A 6,536-nucleotide genomic window follows, 5' to 3' on the forward strand; every position below is an offset into this window, starting at 1 on the left:
GGGATTGAACCGTGGTCCCTGTGCTTTGCTAAGCTTGTTCTAAGTAGGTGCTTTAGACCACTGAGCCATCTCACCAGCCCTATACCAAACATTTTTTAGCTATTTTAATTCTTTTTTTAGCTATTTTAATTTTTATTTTGTTTATTTGTGTGCTTATTTTGACTGACTGGCTAGACTTTCACATTTTTACTTATTTATTTATTTGCTTATTTATTTTTTGTGGCCACCCACGAGGCAGGGCTGGCATGGCTGGCATGGCATGTGGTGCCAGGGATCAAACCGCGGTCCCTGTGCACTTTACCTAAGCTTGCCCAAGCAGGCACTTTAGACCACTGAGCTATCTCACCAGCCCCATTTATTTATTTATTTTATTTACTGCAGTAGTGATTAGGATTGAACCCAGGGCCTCATAGATGCTAGGCAAATGAACATGTAACTCTATCACTTAACTGTATTTGCAGCCCTTTTATTTTGAGACAGGTTTTCACTAGGTTGCCCAGTCTGGCCTCAAGTTTTCAATCTTCCTGCGTTAATCCTGAGTAGTTGGGGTGACAGGTGTGCACACAAGCCCAGCTGCTCCTCTTTGTATGCTCCCTTTTGTATTGATTACGATTCTACCAGCTGAATAAAGAATACTCTGTGTGTGTGTGTGTGTGTGTGTGTGTGTGTGTGTGTGTGTGTGGTCTCAGAAGCCAAACCCAGGGCCTTATTTGTGCCAGGCAAGAACTCTGCTACTGAGTTTCATGCCCAATCCTGATTTCATGTCCTATTTGCTATTGGGTATATTTTATTCATTCTATTTTTTTTAGATCAAGTTACTAGTAATTCCATCCCTGGCTCCATTGTTATTTTGGAAATTCTATTATACTTTCCTATTCTTTTGATAACTCCTTTTCCTTCCTAGCACTAATAGTCAAACTATTATTAGTATTTTGTTGTTACAGGGTCTCACTACACAGCTCTGACTCATAGTGATCCTCCTGTTTTCAGCCTCCCCAGTGCTGGGATTATGAGTATATGCCACTATGCCCATACTCTGGCTGACTCGGCCTGCCCTGGTGGGCGCTCCCTGCACTTGCTTAAGCTTGCCTAAGCAGGCACTTTAGTCCACTGAGCTATCTCGCTGGACCCTCAAACACGTATTTCTTTGCCATTACTTTGAAAATATACCAATTGTTTCTACCATTAAGATGTGTCGGCAGGGTGTGGTGGTGCACACCTGTGATTCCAGCACTTGGGAGGCTGAGACAGGAGCTCAAGAATCCAAGGCCAGCCTGGACCCAAAGAATGAGAACCTATCTCAACAAAATAACAACAGAAAGATGTTTCATTTCTTGCTAATTCTACCAGTAAGAAATACCTTTGCAAACATAGGTATTGTTTGGAATACCTTGGAAACATACTTTTACTTAATGTCTTTCAGTCTAGAGAGATAGTGTGTTACTTATGGTCCTGTATATAATTTGACATCTGTCAATTTGCATAAGCACATAGCTATATAAGATTTTGTGTCTGTTCACGTTACCAAATGACTTTCTCAGTGCTTGTGCTTCTTCTTCTTTACCTTCTCCTAGCTTATTTCTCTGGTTGGCTTTTATTTTTAAGAGGAGTTAGGGGGCTGGTGAGATGGCTCAGTGGTCTAAAGCACCTACTTAGAACAAGCTTAGCAAATCACAGGGACCGCGGTTCAATCTCCCAGCACCACATGCCAGCCAGCCCCGCCCCCTGGTGGGCTGAGCTGCCCCCCCCAATAAATAAATAAAATTAAAAAAAAAAAAAGAGGAGTTAGAATTTGATTTCTCTAAACTTACCCTTCCGAGCACTTTATGAACTAAAGACGCCACGAGCAGCGTTTGAGCGCTGCCATTAATGATGAGATTACGGCAAATGCATGCCAGTACTTCAGGCAAGAAGAAGTACATGGGGCTGGTGAGATGGCTCAGTGGTCTAAAGCACCTACTTAGAACAAGCTTAGCAAAGCACAGGGACCATGGTTCAATTCCCCAGCACCACATGCCAGCCAGCCCCGCCCCCTGGTGGGCTCAGCTGGCCACACACACACACACACACACACACACACAAATAAATAAAATAAAATAAAAGAAGTACATGCTGCTATGAAATAATTAATTAATTATTGTTCCCATCACCAGTAACCTGAAGGAACTCCATTACTTCTTCCCATGATCATTTCACCAGGAATGCTGTCCCTCTGGAGCCCTGAAGTCTGGCTCATGTTGCCATTCAGAAGATGCCTCTAGGCAGCCTCGCCCTGGCCACGCCTTCTGTTGGAACTCCCTGGGGACTCCCGTTCCATTACACAATATACTGAGTACTCACTTGTACAGCTGAACAATTTTTTTCACTTACTTCTTATTTTTTCTTTTGCCCCTCCTGCTACAAAGCCTCTCCCATAAATATTCCATGAAAAAAGGAACTCTGTCTTATTTACTATTGTACCCTCATTTCCTAGAAAAATTCCTGGCATGTAGCTGACACTAAGGAAATATTTGTTGAGTGGATGGATAAAATAATTAATTATCTTTCACATCACCACTGACAGGAAGAAAGTCCATTAATTCTTCCCCTGATCTTATTCCTCAGGCTTACCCAGATTCCCATTTCTGGGACCTTTGCACCTCTTGTGCATAGTCACATCTGTCTAAGGTTATTCCACTCTTTGCCTATCAAACTCGCAAAAAAAATGAAATCAAACTTATTCATATTATAATAGTCAATTTTTCAGCCTTGATAGTGCGTTTTCACTCTTTTAATGTATCTTAATCTAGCCAAATATATCCGTGTCTCTCTCACTGATAGAGGTTCATGCATCTTTATGCAGACACATAATGGTTGGTCTATGCAAATGACAGCGATTTTCTCTGTGTCTTTGTCTTTGTCTCTGTGTCTGTCTGTTTCTGTCTCTGTCTCTCTGTCTCTGTCTCTCTCTCCTCTCCTCTCTGTTCCTCTCCTCTCCTCTCCTCTCCTCTCCTCTCCTCTCCTCTCCTCTCCTTGCTCTCGCTCTCACTTTCACCTCTCTCTCTCTCTGTGAGACAGGGTCTCGCTATGTAGCCCAGGCTGGCCTCCAACTCACAGTGACCCTGCCTCAACCCCCCAAGTGCTGTGATTACAGGTGTGTACCTCCACATCCAGTGAGATATTCTCTTATAATTACCTCCAGTGGCATTATTGTTTTTATTCCTGTTTAACTGTCCCAAAATTTATTTTGTGGAGGGGTTTTTTTTTGGCAGAACCGGGAATTGAACTCAGGCCCTTGCACTTGCCAGGCAAGCGCTTATTCTACTGAGCTATCTCCCTGGCTCCTTGTGGAGGTTATATACACTTTTTTCCCATATAGATATCCAATAAAACCAGAGAAGTCTCTTTCTAGACTGTTTATCCTGTGCCCTGCCTAGGCTAGTACTCTGGGGGCCAGGAAGATAGCTCTGAGGCATGAGTGTCTGCCTGGCAAGCACAAGGTCCTGAGTTTGATTCCCAGTACAAAAAATAAAAACAACCCAGATATCTGGTACTTTGATTCCTCTAGCCTTGTTTTTCCTTCCTCTTTAGGATTGCCTTGGCCATTCCAAAACCTTTATATTTCCATAGAAGTTTAGCTTATCCATTTTTTTGTATGTGTCTTTTTGAAAAAGGGTCTTGCTATGCGGCTCAGGCTGGCCTTGAGCTCACTTCTTGCAACAAGCTTTCTGCCTCAGTCTCCTGAGTGCTGGTATTACAGGCATGTACCACCATGCCCAGCCCAGTTCATCAATTTCTAATCAGTGAACAAGAATGAGAGGGCTCTGAATTTCTTATATGATACCAGGTTTTGGGTTCTGAAGAAATCCAGGTCATTGATGTTCTGAACAAAGCATTGGACAAGGCATGTGGAAAAGGTAGCAAGGATGTATATTTACTAAGAGTAGAAAAGAGACATCAATTTTCTGTTTTATAAGTACATCTTCTTGAGTATTTTCTTCAGGTGAGGTATGGGGTTGATATAATTTGTATCTCCAAATATTGTAAGACTCCTGGATAGCCAGCCCTTTCTCTCTGTTTTCTCACTTTTATTATTATTATTATTATTATTATTATTATTTGTATTTGTATTTGTATTTATTTATTTATCTTTTTGGCAGTACTGGGGATTCAACTCAGGACCCTGTGCTTGCCAGGCAAGCGCTTTTTCACTTGATCTTTGTAAAGGGTTAATAGAATTTTGTGCCTTAATTGTGGAAAATTATAAAAACCCCTTGTGCTTCCTGTTATCTGCTCTAAGAAATGTGTTCTGCCTTTTGGCTCAAGGCTGTTCAACAATAAATAACTGTTTCTTGTCAAGGCAGCAAGCTAACACAAACTCCCTCCCCAACCATCTTCTGTAACATAGTCAGCTTAAGATGTACCTTGTAAAAATATGCACTTATCGCTAAGCTGTGAAAGACCTTTTAGTTATGAACAGTTTGCAGCTGTGTCAAATAAATGCAGTTTCTGTTGTTCTGTACTAGATAACAAGTTTGCTTACCGAACTGGATGTGATTTCTGTTATAAATACCCCCTTGCTACCTACGCTTGGGGCCGATCAGCCTTCTCCTGCGAGAGAAGTGGCTGACGGACCTGAGCTCAGTAAATAAAAGGCTCTATTCAAATTTCTATCTGGCTGATCTGGTTCCTATACAGAGTTGACCCATAACATTTGGGGGCTCTTACGGGATCCCCTTCATTGGGGATCAATCATAGGAACCAGAGTCTTTGGAAACCATTTCCCCGGGGGAACTTTCTGGCCCTGAGACGGTGTCCAAAAACTCATAAATCCTATCATTCGGACTGACTAGACTGAGCCATCTGAAAGATCTTGCCGGTAAGACATCTGTGTCTGTTCTGTCGGGGCACCCCCCTCTGAGAGTCCTAAGAGGTGCTGGACGCAGCGATAGCCTCCGGACTTGACTCCTTTCTGTGATGACAGATTGGAGTCTTAGGTCTGTTTCTGTTTCGTTTTTGTGTGTTTCGGCCGATTGTAGTTTGTCTGTCTGATAACCATGGGTCAGTTTGCTTCTGCTTCTGTGTCACCTTTGCAATGTATTCTTGATCATTTCCCAGAATTCCAATGGCAAGCTGCTGACTACGGAGACCTTGTCTCCCCGGGGACTCTCCGCACTTTGTGCCAACTGGAGTGGCCCCACCTACCGGAGGCCATATGGCCTCCGGAGGGCTCTTTTAATATCTTTCTTGCTTATCAGGTCCGTAGGGTCATATTTGAAAAGCCAGGACATCCTGATTAAGTCCCATATATTCAAGCATGGATAGATTTATTACATGACCCTCCAAAGTGGGTGAAAACTTGTCGCCGTGCCTGGGCATCACGCCAACGGGCTTCTGGTAAGGTGGTGCTGGTCGCCGCTTCGGAAAAGGATCCTCAGGGTCCTAAAAGGCCGCCTGAGCTGCCCCTGACATCTGAATCCCTGACTCCCCCTCCTTACCCTAAACTGTCCCGTCCCTCCCTTAACCTTTCAGTTAGCCCCAACTCCTCCACTCCTCTGAGTCCCCCGCATACCCGTAGCAGACTGCCCTTTTCTCAGCCCCCACCATCTGACTCTGATCTTTTTCCCACCTCAGCACCAGCCCCAGTAATTCCTCTCCATGAGCAATTGGGTGGAGATGACCGCCCTTTCAAGTTTATGTCCCCTTCTCAACTATTGATTTATATAACTGGAAAAACCAGAACCCCTCTTTCTCTCAGAATCGTCAAGAGCTTATATCTCTTCTGGAATCTGTTTTCTTCACCCATCAGCCCACTTAGGATGATTGCCAACAGCTTTTACAGACCCTGTTTACATCTGGAATTTTTTTTTTTTCCTCCTTGAATGCCTACAGGGCACTTTTACATGGCTGGAGTGTTGTGGGCATCGAACTACAGCAAACTGAGGCTGCCAGCATTGTGGAAGCAGCCACTTAAAGAACTGAGCTAGGGCTGGGCCCCCCTCTTTACATCTGAAGAGCGAGAGCGAATCCAGAGGTGTGGAAGAAAATTAATTTTGGGCCCAGACAGCCAACCAGCTTCAGATCCTGTACAACTGGAGGAATCCTTCCCTTTGACTCGTCCTAACTGGGATTCTAATTCCCATAGAGGTAAGGAGACTCTCAATCAGTATCGCCAGCTTCTTTTAGGGGCAATCAGGACAGCGGCTAGAAAGCCTACTAATTTGTCTAAAGTTACAGAGGTCAGTCAGGGACATGTTGAGTCTCCGGTGGCGTTCTTAGAACACCTCCAAGAGGCCTATCAGATATATACACCGATAGATCCTGAAGCTCCTGAGAACCGCCGCGCTATGAATATTGCCTTTGTATCTCAGTCGGCCCCAGACATTAGAAAGAAATTGCAGAAGATTGAAGGATTTGAAGGAAAAGCACTGACAGAGCTGGTGGAGATAGCTCAGCGAGTTTTTAATAACAGGGAAGACCCTAGGGAGTTAAATAAAAGGATGGCAAAGGTTCTGATTACCATGGGGGAAAAGGACTCCAAAGTTAAGGAAAAGGGT

Source organism: Octodon degus, unplaced genomic scaffold, assembly GCF_000260255.1.
Source record: "Octodon degus isolate 3935 unplaced genomic scaffold, OctDeg1.0 scaffold00093, whole genome shotgun sequence".
In the NCBI taxonomy this organism is placed as follows: Eukaryota; Metazoa; Chordata; class Mammalia; order Rodentia; family Octodontidae; genus Octodon; species Octodon degus.